This window comes from Salvelinus namaycush, chromosome 10 (genome assembly GCF_016432855.1).
Source record: "Salvelinus namaycush isolate Seneca chromosome 10, SaNama_1.0, whole genome shotgun sequence".
NCBI classification, from domain to species: domain Eukaryota; kingdom Metazoa; phylum Chordata; class Actinopteri; order Salmoniformes; family Salmonidae; genus Salvelinus; species Salvelinus namaycush.
In genome coordinates, this window is record NC_052316.1 from 32630856 (window position 1) to 32646391 (window position 15536).

Genomic DNA, 15536 nt, shown 5'->3' on the forward strand with positions numbered 1-15536 from the left:
TACGGGTCTATCAGCACTTTCAGGAACACTCGTATAGCACCTTATCTTGAGGTTTGTACAGAAGAAAAAGGGAGGCGATAATTGCATATTATCATTATTATTCTGGATTCCCAAGATACATAAACCTTTCTGAGATATTTAATAACCAGCTTGTCTCAGCGACCCATTATCTTTAAAAGCATTGTAGAAAAGCATTTAAAACTTTAAACGTCTTACTCTTGACCCTCAGCAAAACCTGCAAAAGAAATATTACATTTATTACATTTTTTATTGCAATTTTTTGTTACAAATAGAAAAATAACGAAAATATCTTTGTTGCGCCATTCATCACCATATTTATCATAATGTCCAGGAAATTGCTAAAATATCATGTGAATAGCCTGAAAACATCACAAAACAAAGAGTGCCAGGCTAGCCAGTCTTAACATCAGTAGAGAATCAGTGCTAAAGGCTTTTGAGTTTGGGACTAGTGTCCAAAGGAATTCCCTCTTCCCAACCAGGACCAGTCAACCAGACCAGTTCAACCGCTGGAGCTGTCTGGATAGATCAATAGACAGTCACCCATCCCCATGTAGTATGTCTCTGCCTCTGCCTTCACTGGGAGAGAAAACACACATCTAAACAACAAGGGGGGCCGGCGCTGCCCTTCAAGTACTGCAGCAGCTCCACAACTTCCTCAGCTAATGGGAACTATTGATTTATTTGACACATAGTGAATTTATGAAGCTGCCTCTCAAGTGTGAGTATCAAAACCCACGGATCAAAATAAACAGGCAGAGATTCAGTCGGACTCTTCAGCACTCCCAATGAGAGGAGAGCACAGCACTGTTCTCCTCAATGCCACAGTGAATAGGAAAGGCTTGGTTCAGTTCATATTCTGCAGTGTGGTCTAAAGCCTACAGTTAACCAATAACCACATAGACCCAGCGACACCATATATTTTTGCTTAGGATGGGGTAAGCTTTTGAGGCATTTAGAAGTTATATACTTTAAAAAATGATAGTTAATATCACAGACTGCTCCTTTACCCAGACAGACCCATGCAGAGACACAAGAGAAACAGGCCCAAAAAGATTAGTGTAGCCTACAACCCTCATAATAACACAGTAATAATAACACAGCTATTCAGCAACTACTGTAAATGTAGAGCTCACAATTATGAATTTACAATAAATTCAATGGTGCTTGTATTCATAAAGAGAATAAAGTGGGCAGTTTCATACGTCAAATCAAATGTTATGTGTCACATGCTTGGCAAACAACAGGTGTAGACAAACAGTGACATGCTTGCTTAAGGGCCCTTCCCAACAATGCAGAGAGAAAAATAGAAAATAATAGAAAGATAGTAACACAAGGAATAAAAACACAATGAGTAACGCTAACTTGACTATACTGTATACACGGGGTACCAGTACTGAGTCCATGTGCAGGGGCATGAACGAGGCAATTGAGGTAGATCTGTACATATACTGTAGGTAGGGGTAAAGTGACTAAGCAACAGGATAGATAATAAGCAGTAGCAGCAGTGTGATGAGTCAAAAGAGTTAGTGCAAAGGGGGGTCAATGCAGATAGTCCGGGTAGGTATTTGGTTAACTATTTAACTAGCTATTTAGCAGTCTTATGGCTTGAGGGTAGAAGCTGTGCAGGGTCCTGTTGGTTCCAGACTTGATGCATGACGTTTGTACATGACATGACGTTTGGCTTGATTAAGTTCATTTTTATCATCCAGATAGCTTGTCAACAAAAGGTAATCTACATCATAATAGCATCCCCTGTCTCTAGAGGGATTTTGGGGTATGATTATGTATGCCTGTATCCTGATTCGGGGTGTGATTATGTATGCCTGTATGCTGAGCAGACGCACTCAGTCTTGTCAGCCTGAATCATGGTAATGTAATTACACAAAGCCTTTAATAACCAAACAATGTCATCCCCTGCTAGAGTAAAAATACATGTATTTGACTCAAACAGTTCTAATGAGAAGAAATGCTTTAGTCACAAGTGCACTACTTTTGACCAGGGCTGACAGGGCTATGGTCAAAAGTAGTGTACTATATAGGCAATAGGGAACCATTTGGGACACAGACACAGTTATAGATTAAAATGATATATTAATAGCCTATGTTCTAAAATAGGTTGTGGTGTGTATATTTGGACTCAGTAAACAAAGGTTCAGAAGAATGTAAGAATAATAGAACATGCCTTGAGCTTTCTTTCTATTCTATGGAACAATAACAAAAACAGAGAACAAAACGCTGATTACACACCATGAAGGCAATAGTGATGTAAAGTTGTGGCAATGTTGAGTGGACTCAAATTCAACTAGCCAGAAACGCTCTGAAAGCAAGCCCCGAATTTCACTAAACAAAAGAATAATACATCCTGTCAGTAAAAACCAAGTGGGCTAGTTTCATTTCACAGAGTTAAGACTAAAGAGCATGTAAAAAAAAAATACACCTTGCACCAAACCCTCAAACCTTGTCATGCCCTTTTCTCTAAAAAACAGAAAGAGAATAAATGAAATGGCTGTGATGGTAGATTTACTGATGAAAAAAAGGTGTAGAGAGAACATTGGGAGTGATAAAAGAGGACAGGGAGCGAGTGACAGTTGGGTTAAGACAGAAGTCATGTTCAATAGCAGGTAGCAACATCAAACGCTTGAGTTCACAGGGAACCTATGCAACCTTGTCTAGCAAGAGGCTTTTCTGTTGTGTGGAGTAGATTATATCTGTTCAAACTGCTGACATGGCCTCATTTTCTGCCCGTGGTGTTAGAGAGGGGATTAAACTATATCAACTTTGAAGCTTTAAACAATACCTTTCAAAATTAAATGGATTAAGGGAGGGATGTCTGATGGGGATTTCCCTGGGCTTTGTTAGTTTTAAACTTCTCTCCTTTTTAAGAAGAAAAAAAATCTTAGGTCTGAGGTTTTTTTCAAGCATTCATGTGACCGTTTTAGTGAGTTCTCTCTCTCTCTCACAATGAGGAGGAGACCAGGGCCAGTGGCGACAGAGGAACAGCTACTTTCCCTATGGGCTCTGGTCAAAGGCAGTGTTCTATATAGGGAGTAGGGTGCCATTTGGGACACAGTCACTGTGAATACTACAGCAGACAGATGGTTCATGAACATCATATCTGTTCTGTTTAGATACACACAAATACTGAGAAGAAAACACTCACTGGCTAAGTCCCAAATGGCACTGTATTCCCTATATACAGTAGTGCACTACTTTTGACCAGAGTCCTATGGCTCTAAATGGGGAATAAGTTGCCATTTGGGACACACACTAACCAAAGCATATCGCCGCCACACTCATCTACTCGGCTGGTTCTGGCAAGCTGTGCAGTGCTGTTCATGCCTGTTGAAAATGGCACATTTCCATGTACTACTGTGTTTGTTGCATCCTTCATGACATGAGCTGTTGATTCATATCTTCTCATCTGTTTTGAATGTGTGATGTAGGCCTAGATATAGAATGCATTGGTAGCTTTGCTATTTTTATTTATTTATTTAATTAATTTATTAGTTGTATGGGTTTTGGCTTTTAATAAATGTGAGAGCTCACCATATATAAATACTTCGGGGCTATATGCATGATACAAGCAATTGCTATGATCATGATCGGGCATGCTCAGATTGCACCCTGTCTTTTTGTTGAGATGGAATTATATAAAATATAGGCCTATAAAACTTTGTCACTGCCACTTTTCTGTAGTCAGACACGTGACCAATCACATGAAAGAGATGTCAGTGTCAAACTCCTCTCCAAACGGAGGACAGGCTCCTCTCTCTGCCGAGTGAGCAGGCATCAGCACGCTTACATCTGGAGGAATGTCAAGCATCGCACACATCAGGATGAAAAACCTCTCATTACCTTTCTTTAAAAACATAATATGAATATCTGGCTCCGTCAGTCGTACAGAGTACGTGGCAAGGATGGATCAGGCAGCAGGGGCTATAACAAGGACCTCTCACTAGCTAGCTACAGTACAAAGCAAGCCAAACTCAATTGATTCAGCATTATTCATCATCAGTAGAACAGAGCATTGTCCCTCATTTAAAGTACTTTATACTTTTAAATCTGTGTGTTCTCCGATAATATTATTCAGTTTTAAAATACTTTCGGCAATTAGTGTATTCTCCAGGTAAAGAACGTTTAATCTAGCAGGTCGTTAGAGTGTTGTTAGATTGCTACACCTACTGTGTGGCAGCTGAACTGAACTATATGGCTGGCCAGAAGTGGGGATGTGGTCCTTAGTCCTAGGCCCATAAACAAGAAGTAAATTATCTGCAAAGTCTAACAATAATAATAACAACTGCCCATGAACTGTTCCTTGTTCGGAGGAAGGAAAATAACTTTCCCCTTCCAAGCAAACAATAAAATAATAAAAAACACATAGATATAGCTAGGGATACAAGTAAGCAAACACAAACCTTTCCAATCAAACATCATTTTATTTATTAACCTTTATAATCTAACCCACAATGCACTCTGGGTGATCAGAGACACTGAGCAACTTGAACGCACTGACCCTGACAGCAATGGGATTCCCTCTTGTCATTTCTCAAGGTCCACCTATCTAAGCTGTGCATACAGTACACACACATATACCTCGAGACTCACACACAGACCTCTTCCCCACACACACACACACACACACACACACACACACACACACACACACACACACACACACACACACACACACACACACACACACACACACACACACATAACATGATTATTCAGTGGTGCTTGTCAATTGCACCTTTCCAGCGTGGATCAAAGAGTGGCTTGCACCAGGGGTCCTGCACCAGGACCAGTCATTAACATGGGTCTGCCACTCTACCAGCCCAGCCTCCAAATAAATCAAAGGGTCGGCCGGGGAAGAAAAGAGGCTAATATTTCCTCAATAACCCCAGAGAGGCTCCATGGAGAGATGCAAATTGCCTCCCAGGAGACCCCAGGGGGATGTGGAGGACAAGGGAAGCTGGCTGGGAGGCACCGCACTGGGGAATCTAATGAGTATAATGGTAAACGTATACAAGGAGAGGTGGAGTAGGAGGAGAAAGCCCTCTCTATTCATACCAATTAATATAATCTTATCAATGGAGGTACACCGTGGAGAGGTGGGGTGGGCTGGCGTCTACCGTCTAACCCTTAGCCACTGATCACAGGCGAGGGTTTGACACACACACACACTGAGATACACACACATAAACTCTCTACACACACACACACTCCCCACGTCCATCCTCTGAGTATGTGTATTAATCAACACAGACTAGGCCCCGGTCATTAACCCTATGGGAGGCTGGTCAGGCCTGGGGGGTTTAAGGAGATTTTAAAAACCTCCCTCCCTCTCATTTCCAGATCAAAAGAAATCAGACAAAATCAAAGAGGTTCACAAATGTCCCTTTTTTGACGACTGACTGACCCCCCCTATTGTTCTGAGATGTTTTATTTTATTGTAAGGATGTAGCAACATTACAACTGTACTAAATACCATTGTAAGTAATCTTCTTCCACCTGCTATCTGTGATTTTAAATATAGATTCATAAATTATAGACAGAGCTTATGGCGTCTATTGCTAATGCATGATATGACTATAACATGATATAACTTCATGTATTATGCTGCTGTAAGCGTGATTGCATCAGTTTGTGAGCGCTCAGAAAAAATATCCACAGAATACTGTTTTCGTGAAGGATGATTTAATCTTTCATTTCTTTTATTTAATTTGTTAGTTTGTTCTTTTCTTCTCACTAACTTTCTGTTTTATTAACCGATGCTGTGGGATTCATTTCAAGTTGACTCTTCAAAGACTCAGTCAAATGTTCGCCAGGCAGTGCTTTCATCAGATTTACTCACATTGAAATCCTGATTTGGAAGCCCTAAAAATATTTGAATCTCTAACAATTCGGTTTATTACAGTTAAATACTATTAATCACTATCAATCAGTCAAACATGCAGAGTGAGAGTCTGAAACTATAACTTATAACTCGTTCAAAATATTTGAATCTCTAACGATTCAGTTTATGACTATCAATCATTACTCTCAACCAGCTGAACATGTGTATCTGTAAGACACACTCCCTTAATCACTTTCTGTTTAAATATGTATTTTTATATCTTTACATCAATAGAGCAAGATATGAGTAATAAAGTAGAGATTGACCAAATCCTCAATTACCCCAACAAGTTATCTATCAGATAACTGAGTACTGGTTTGAGCTAACATTAATCTATGATTGTCATAGTCACATGGGAGTACTTGTCAGATTTGTATCACGAGAGGTATATTACTGTAACCTGATCATGTGTATAACTGGACCTCTTCCAATACCAACAGTGACCAACAGATGGCCCTGCTGCAGCCTTCCTGTCCTGTACACACAGGTGGACTGGACACAACACTTCACCGGCAGAAACTCAACACACAACACAACACTAGAAGAGTGAACTATGAAAGGCAAGATACGGTGTACTTCATGATGTTATATATGAGCCACTTTATATGGATATACTGTATTCTAGTCATGGCTCATCCTATATAACTACTGCTGTACACACCTTATATATTCATATACTGTTCATACTGTCTATACACACCACTATATATATTTATTTATATTCCGGACTCTGACATTGCTCGTTCTGATATTTCTCAATTTCGTTATTTTTAGATTATGTGAGTATTGTTTTTTTTGCTAGTTATTACTGCACTGTTGGAGCTAGAAACAAGCATTTCGTTGCATCTGCGATAATGTCACGATCGTCGTAGTGAGGAGACCAAGGCGCAGCGTGATGATAATACATCTTATTTTTAATAACGAAGAAGACTGAACAAACTATACAAAATAACAAAACGAACGTGAACGCTAAATGACACGAGTGCAGACATGCAACATCACATAGACAATAACCCACAAAACCAAAATGGAAAATGGCAACCTAAATAGGATCCCCAATCAGAGACAATGATAAACAGCTGTCTCTGATTGGGAACCAATTTAGGCCACCATAGACCTACATTACCTAGACAATACCAAAACCCCATAGATATACAAAAACCCCTAGACAAGACAAAAACACCCATACCACCCTCGTCACACCCTGACCTAACCAAAATAATAAAGAAAACTAAGATAACTAAGGTCAGGGCGTGACAGATAACATCTGCTAATCTGTGTACGTGAACAATAAACATTGATTTGATTAGAATAATTACTGTACCAATGATAAAAAATATATTGTTTTACTCCTGTCTTCATAATATCAAACACGTATTCCAAATATCTGAGTAGGATACTGTAATTTACCAGGTAACAGTCCTTCAATGCAATTTTTTAAAGATTTGTAATATAACCTCTGCAGTCAGAATAATGAGATTCCCAGCGGTTCCCAGCGGCATTAGTATGGACAGCTGACCATGTAGCGATCTTACCCCTCTTAAGAAGTGAATAATACTCAAATCAGAACAGGACTTAGTTTAAGGGAGCATTTGCACTGCCCTAAAAATGGCATACAAATCCTTCAAAAACATAATATGAAAAAATGTCCCTGATCTATCCTTTTGAAGGTCATTTATAAATCAAGCTGGCAGGAATGTGTCTAGAAGGAGCTGATTAGATGAGGATTTGTCTCCCTGAGATGGTTGAGAGGAGAGAAAGGAAGGTTCATCACTATGTAACAACTAACCATAAGTATAACGGTAGGCTCAGAAAAGCAGGAAGCACCAGTGACTAGATCAATTAAAAAGTGGTCAGATGAAACAGATGCTAAGCTACAGGACTGTTTTGTTAGCACAGACTGGAATATGTTCTGGGATTCCTCCAATGGCATTGAGGTGTACACCACATCAGTCATCGGCTTCATCAATAAGTGCATCGATGACGTCGTCCCCACAGTGACCGTACGTACATACCCCAACCAGAAGCCATGGATTACAGGCAACATGCACACTGAGCTAAAGGCTAGAGCTGCCGTTTTCAAGGAGCCACCATAGTGCCTGTGCCCAAAAACACTAAGGTAACCTGCCTAAATGACTACCCAACCGTAGCACTCACGTCTGTAGCCATGAAGTGCTTTGAAAGGTTGGTCATGGCTCACAACAACACCATTATCCCAGAAACCCTAGACCCACTCCAATTTGCATACCACCCCAACAGATCCACAGATGGTGCAATCTCTATTCCACTCCACACTGCCCTTTCCCACCTAGACAAAAGGAACACCTATGTGAGAATGCTATTCATTGACTACAGCTCAGCGTTCAACACCATAGTGCCCGAAAAGCTCATCAATAAGCTAAGGACCCTGGGACTAAACACCTCCCTCTACAACTGGATCCTGGACTTCCGGAAGGGCCGCCCCCAGGTGGTAAGGGTAGGTAACAACACATCTGCCACGCTTATCCTCAACACAGGGGCCCCTCAGGGGTGCATGCATAGTCCCCTCATGTACTCCCTGTTCACTCATGACTGCACGGCCAGGCACAACTCCAACACCATCATTAAGTTTGCCAATGATACAACAGTGGTAGGCCTGATCACCGACAACGACGAGACAGCCTTTAGGGAGGAGGGTAGAGACCTGGCCATGTGGTGCCAGGACAACAACCTCTCCCTCAACGTGATCCAGACAAAGGAGATGATTGTGGACAACAGGAAAAAGAGGACCGAGCACACCCCCATTCTCATCGACGGGGCTGCAGTGAAGCAGGTATAGAGTTTCCAGTTCCTTGGTGTCCACATCACCAACAAACTAACATGTCCAAGCACACCAAGACAGTCGTGAAGAGGGCACGACAAAACCTATTCCCCCTCAGGAGACTGAAAAGCTTTGGCATGGGTCCTCAGATCCTCAAAAGGTTCTACAGCTGCACCATCGAGAGCATCCTGACTGGTTGCATCACTGCCTGGTATGGCAACTGCTCAGCTTCCGACCGCAAGGCACTACAGAGGGTAGTGTGAATGGCCCAGTACATCACTGGGGCCAAGCTTCCTGCCATCCAGGACCTCTATACCAGGCGGTGTCAGAGGAAGGCCCTAAAAATTGTCAAAGACTCCAACCACCCTAGTCATAGAGTGTTCTCTCTGCTACCACACGGCAAGCGGTACCGGAGCGTCAAGTCTAGCCTGTGTAGCCCTACGCTCAAATCTCAAAAATGTCACATCCAACTCTGAGAATAAACGGGAAATTTAATTAGGATGGCCACAACCTTGATAGATATCACAGAAAGGTCCAGCTGCCTTGTTACTAATTTAATGGCAAACTTCTGCTGTTACCCTCTCAATCAATACAAACACAGGGCTTACATTTTTGGTTAATTGGCGCTCAATGAGTGAATAGCTTCCACATCAATAGAACATTCTTCCGGCCTTGGTTGTATTGATCCTGGAATCTGCACAAAAATTTTCAAACGTCTTTTCCGATTGGGCCTTCTTGTCTGTGGTTAATTTGGATGACATTATGTGGTCACATTATGAGGATTATAATATTACTACAGAGCTACAGATTGGAAATACTAATACTTTCTATTTCTTTTAAATATCACTAAACATACCTGTATTTATATGTGCATTCAACATACTGTAGACTTGGTGTAGACGTATCTATTTCAGTCATAAGTAAATCTTGTATACAGTTAGCATCTTAGAAATGTAGTTTAATTTAGTATGGAACACAATGAAAATGTTTCAATCCTTTTTTCTCCTGAAATATTGCTTTTTTTTGTGATTGTCTTGTAGCGACTGCCTTCACTGTTGGCAGACTCTACAAATACTTCTCTAAAAATTATAGACTGCAATGACAAATCAAAAATAGTAATGAATCACTGTAATGCTTGCCTATTGTTATGTGCCATTGTTCATCTAGACCTGTAACTCAACTCCTCTGAATGGGGGGGTTAAGGCATTAGTGATCATATTGTGCCCCTTAGTGGTGGGAACGCTCTGTAACCTGACAGACATGTTTGAGGAGAACAGACAGATTGGCTGACACTGTAGAGCCACTTCAACAAGTCTGTGTTACTGGAGTGCCCAGTGAGTTTAGGAGTCAAAACCCCAGGAGACCTGCAAGGGGCTAGAAACCTCTCTCTCTCTACACATGATGCACTATATAGTCCCAGTAAGGGACCAACAGTGAACGTTGTGATTGTCCTGAGGACGTCCCCTGTTACCTGGGATATAGATCAAACGTACCATGAAAGTATGTCATTCAAGAAAATAGAATATTAATTTAAATATTACAATATTACTAGATCACATAACAACACTTAAAATCACACTCATATTGTTTTGCGTCAATCTCTTCTTGGTCTATGTGTATGACTGGAGGTATAATCAGAGTAACAGGAAATAGACTTAACACTGCCTATGACCTGCCAAGTGTAGTGTAGTGTAGTGTTGGAGATGGCAGTGACAAATGGTGTGCATCCCAAATGTTACCCTATTCCCTGTGGCTCTTGGTCAAAATGAGTGCACTATATACTGTAGGGAATAGGGTGCAATTTGGGATGCAGACACGGAAGTGACATCTGAGATTTAATTTGACTCTGCTTAATCTAATCACACCTAGCTATAGTATCAGAGCAGTTCACAGCTCTGAGCTACAGGTTCAGGTGTTATGGCAGTATGTATGGAGAAACACAACTGCGTCTCACAATCATCACACCTCAACAACATACTGTCACATTATTGTGCGTTAAGATCCCTTTCCTTCAATAAAACCTGAAAAACATTATCAGTCATGCATGACATCTTCTTAAATTTTGAATTTAATATACATTTATTGAAGTATACAAAGTTAGGTAGCCCTTTCCTGCAGTCAAATGACTAGCGGCCTCATGGGTGGAATGTTAATATTTTTTTATTTTTTTTTAAACAGCTTAAATTCTTGTGTTTCTTTGTCAAATGGTTTTGTTATATTTCAGTCTTTTGTGATATAAAGTGTAATATTGGGACGCAAACTCACAATTGAATACATTTCAACTCTATATCTGACATATTTGACATGGTACAGGTGTATTTTTCTTAAGCCCATAACCATGTGTGTGAAGTGTATACTTTGGTTTCAAATTAGATTTGTTTAAGACTACCAAAACCCTGATTTAGCAAACTGCAGTAAAAGGTTATGGTTAATATGGTTCAGCACAAAATACAATTGTAGACATGTTACTAATGCTTGTGGTTTACTAATAGATGATTCAAAAGCAGTCATTCCTTACCAATCTGTTCCAAACCATTGGTTCCACTCTACGGTCTTCTGAAAACCCACCTGTAATAAAGAAATAAAAATGGTCTTTATGTATCCACACATTAATATAGCGTATCATACAGTATCAAAACTTGAGTTTTAAAAGTGATACACAAATGTTCCCTTCAATGGCAATGGTCCAATGGCAGTGTTGGCTACTGAAGTACCTTCAATAGGACATTTCCTATAGATTCAATGGTTTATACTAAGAGGATATTGTCAATATATGCCACATCATCCAATCATTCTGCCCTTATTTCCTTTTGCTACTAAAATATATGTGGTCCTTGGTACTATATCCTTCCTAAGGATTACTAAAATATCTCATCTCTCACTGCAGCTGCTCATCTGAGTTGATAATTCAGGGCAGTGTACTCCCGTTACAGTAGTCCCTGGCGTCTTCATTTATAGCAGTATGAGCGCGTCAAGACAGCAGACTCAAGTTGTGTTCCAAATGGCACCCTATTCCCTACATAGTGCACTACCTTTGACCAGAGCGCCCTATGGGGCCTGGCCAAGAGTAGTGCACTATATAGGGAATAGGGTGACATTTGGGATGCAATACTGTACACATGATGTTTTGCTATGCCGTGCATTCTGCGAATTCTGGCATCTTATATTTGACCTTGTCAAGTTACATATAATCAATTTGAGGATAACTTGCCTAGTCCATCTCATTTATTAAGTCAAACTGGGAAATCAGTTTACAAGGAGGAATTTACTGTGTGTGCGTGTGTGTGCGTGTGTGTGCGTGTGTGTGTGCGTGTGCGTGTGCGTGTGTGTGTGTCTGTGTGTGCGTGCGTGTGCGTGAAGCCAGAGTGTACAGTTGAAGTTGGAAGTTTACATACACCTTAGCCAAATACATTTAAGCTCTGTTTTTCACAATTCCTGACATTTAATCCTAGTAAAAATTCCCTGTTTTAGGGAACGTTTCGGGTATCCTTCCACAAGCTTCCCACAATAAGTTGGGTTAATTTTGGCCCATTCCTCCTGACAGAGATGGAGTAATGGAGTCAGATTTGTAGGCCTCCTTGCTCGCACACGCATTTTCAGTTCTGCCCACACATTTTCTATGGGATTGAGGTCAAGGCTTTGTGATGGCCACTCCAATACCTTGACTTTGCTGTCATTGTGTCACAACTTTGGAAGTATCCTTGGGGTCATTGTCCATTTGGAAGACCCATTTGTGACCAAGCTTTAACTTCCTGACTGATGTCTTGAGATGTTGCTTCAATATATCCACATAATTTTCCTCCCTCATGATGCCATCTATTTTGTGAAGTGCACCAGTCCCTCCTGCAGCAAAGCACCCCCACAACATGATGCTGCCACCCCCGTGCTTCACGGTTGGGATGGTGTTCTTCGGCTGGCAAGCCTCCCCCTTTTTCCTCCAAACATAACGATGGTCATTATTGCCAAACAGTTCTATTTTTGTTTCATCAGACCAGAGGACATTTCTCCAAAAAGTACCATCTTTGTCCCCATGTGCAGTTGCAAACCGTAGTCTGGCTTTTTTATGGCGTTTTTTTATGGCGGTTTTGGAGCAGTGGCTTCTTCCTTGCTGAGCGGCCTTTCAGGTTATGTCGATATAGGAGTCGTTTTACTGTGGATATAGATACTTTTGTACCTGTTTCCTCCAGCATCTTCACAAGGTCCTTTGCTGTTGTTCTGGGATTGATTTGCACTTTTCACTCCAAAGTACGTTCATCTCTAGGAGACAGAACGCGTCTCCTTCCTGAGCGGTATGACGGCTGCGTGGTCCCATGGTGTTTATACTTGCGTACTATTGTTTGTACAGATGAACGTGGTACCTTCAGGCGTTTGGAAATTGCTACCAAGGATGAACCAGACTTATGGAGGTCTACCATTGTTTTCTGAGGTCTTGGCTGATTTCTTTTGATTTTCCCATGATGTCAAGCAAAGAGACACTGAGTTTGAAGGTAGGCCTTGAAATAGATCCACAGGTACACCTCCAATTGACTCAAATTATGTCAATTAGCCTATCAGAAGCTTCTAAAGCCATGACATAATTTTCTGGAATTTTCCAAGCTGTTTAAAGGCACAGTCAACTTAGCGTATGTAAACTTCTGACCCACTGGAATTGTGATACAGTGAATTATAAGTGAAATAATCTGTCTGTAAACAATTGTTGGAAAAATTACTTGTGTCATACACTAACTGACTTGCCAAAACTATCGATTGTTAACAAGAAATTTGTAGAGTGGTTGAAAAACAAGTTTTAATGACTCCAACCTAAGTGTATGTAAACTTCCGACTTCAACTGTAGATCAACTTTCATATAAAGTCAATATTATTTGAGTTACGTAATAATCATAGATTATCATAATATGTTATAAATGCTTCGGAATTTGCATGAATTCCAGCTACAGTGTAACTGGGGTGAGTGACTCCCATAACTGAAAGGTGTTATTAATGTTCTATTAATGTGGGCATACTTCATTAGCAGTTGTTGTGGCAGATTACCTTCAAAGTGCAAAGATCCCTTTGCCTTTAAAGTAGGCTACTGCAGGAATCTGTTTCTAGAACAATGGTTTACAGTTCACAGTAGGGCATGCAGAGACATGATACCCATATAATGCATTTCACATATTGTTTTCATGTTTGAATGGAATGGACACAGTGGAGCAAAGTGATATTTATACATGCAAATAGCACTTGATTCTATGAGTCTATCTTTAGTATGGGAAAGGCATTCCATGACAGCAGAACCCCCCAAAAAATGTGGGAATAGATTATAATAGTATTTAATACTTTGAAACAATCGGTCTAAGTTTCAAATAGGTCAAGTGCATGATTCGTGTAAGTCTTCTAAAAAGTTGAGGAGGTAGCCTAGGGTAGTGGCTACAAATCTGACCTAATTAGTTGAGGAATGCATTGCTCCATGTTCGTTTGAATACTTGAAGGTGTCAAATGACTCAAATCTCAGACTGGCTGCAGATGTGACACGTATAGCTCTGTCTGGAGTTTGACAACACCCCTTTTAAAAGGTATAGCCCTCTGTGTTAAGTTATTGGGTACAGGTAGGCTACAGCCCCATTGCGTAGATAAAGAAACAACAAAGAGTCTATTGAGTAGCTGAAAGCTAAGAACTTTTGGAACGGTGCTTAACTACAACATACAGGACAATGGAGTGCTTAGTGAGTATCGGGTAACTTGACAGTGCACAATTGGTGAATGGAAGTCAAGTCCATCAGTCCATACTAACCATTATGCATGTCGAGCTAACGTCTTGCGTTATCTCATCTCTATGCCAGTATGGTGCCAGTGTGTCCGCTGTGTTCCGTGCTCAATAAAACCAGGGCTACCACGAACCTCTAAACATGTCAACACCAGATACCCCAAATAATAATATATTGTCTATAGACGCGTGTATCGAAGCATGAGACCTACCTTCCCAATGCAGGAAACAATAACAATTAGCAAGTTTGTCATTACACTTGACACTGTACGTTTTTCGTCCTCCATCCATTACAGTGTCGCCATTTTGCTAAAAATTCTGCAGGTTAAACTATAATTCTGAGAGGGATGTTTGCAGCGGAGGGAAATAAATGTTAACGTTAGCTGAATAGCACAGCGCATAGAACTTCTTCTCTTTCACCGATACTGCAAAAGGCAATGAACATAATGTAATAGAATCGGTATTTTATTCCATTTATGTTCGATTTATGGCAATGGTCTTCACGACAAAACTAGCGGTCCCCTATTCAAAATATGGACCATCCCAGACCCACTGTAGAAAAGTCGTTGGGTTAAATGGAGCTTGGAAGATGGGAAAACTGTAGGGGTAGAGTGAATGTTGTCCAACACACACGGTCAAATGTTTGCTAGATATTGGAATGTTACATTGTAGCCAGACACCATCAAATGTTAAATTAATTGTGCTGGACATGGATTTCACTCAACATTTTATTGGAAGGGTGGGGGAAATGACATTACTGTATACACACACCTTTAGCTTCCTGATTCTACCCCTTCTCTCAGATTGAAATGTGACATCATACTATATTGTTTTATTGTAGTAGCATATTTTTACTTTGAACACTACCATTTCTTTATGCAGTACTTTACAAGTGACTGGGGCGGCAGCCTAGTGATTAAGAGTGTTAGGCCAGTAACCGAAAGGTTGCTTGTTTGAATCCCAGAGCCAACTAGGTGAAAAATCTGTTGATGTGCCCTTGAGCAAGGCACTTAACCCTAGTTGCTCCTGTAAGCCTCTCTGGATAAGTGTCTGCTAAAATGTTCTGAAATCTA

General features: G+C 40.6%; 1 protein-coding gene across 1 annotated transcript in view; it reads right to left on the reverse strand.

Annotated features, from left to right (window-relative positions):
* LOC120054958 (zinc finger protein 644-like) overlaps positions 1–14756 on the reverse strand; it is a 32607-nt gene extending 17851 nt beyond the window's left edge. Inside the window, exons 1-2 of the mRNA XM_039002748.1 lie at positions 14676–14756; positions 11236–11285 (exon numbers count right to left, since the gene is read on the reverse strand). The gene's annotated coding sequence lies outside the window, so the exon portion shown is untranslated. The remainder of the gene's footprint in view (positions 1–11235; positions 11286–14675) is intronic.
* Between the last annotated feature and the right edge of the window lie 780 nt (positions 14757–15536).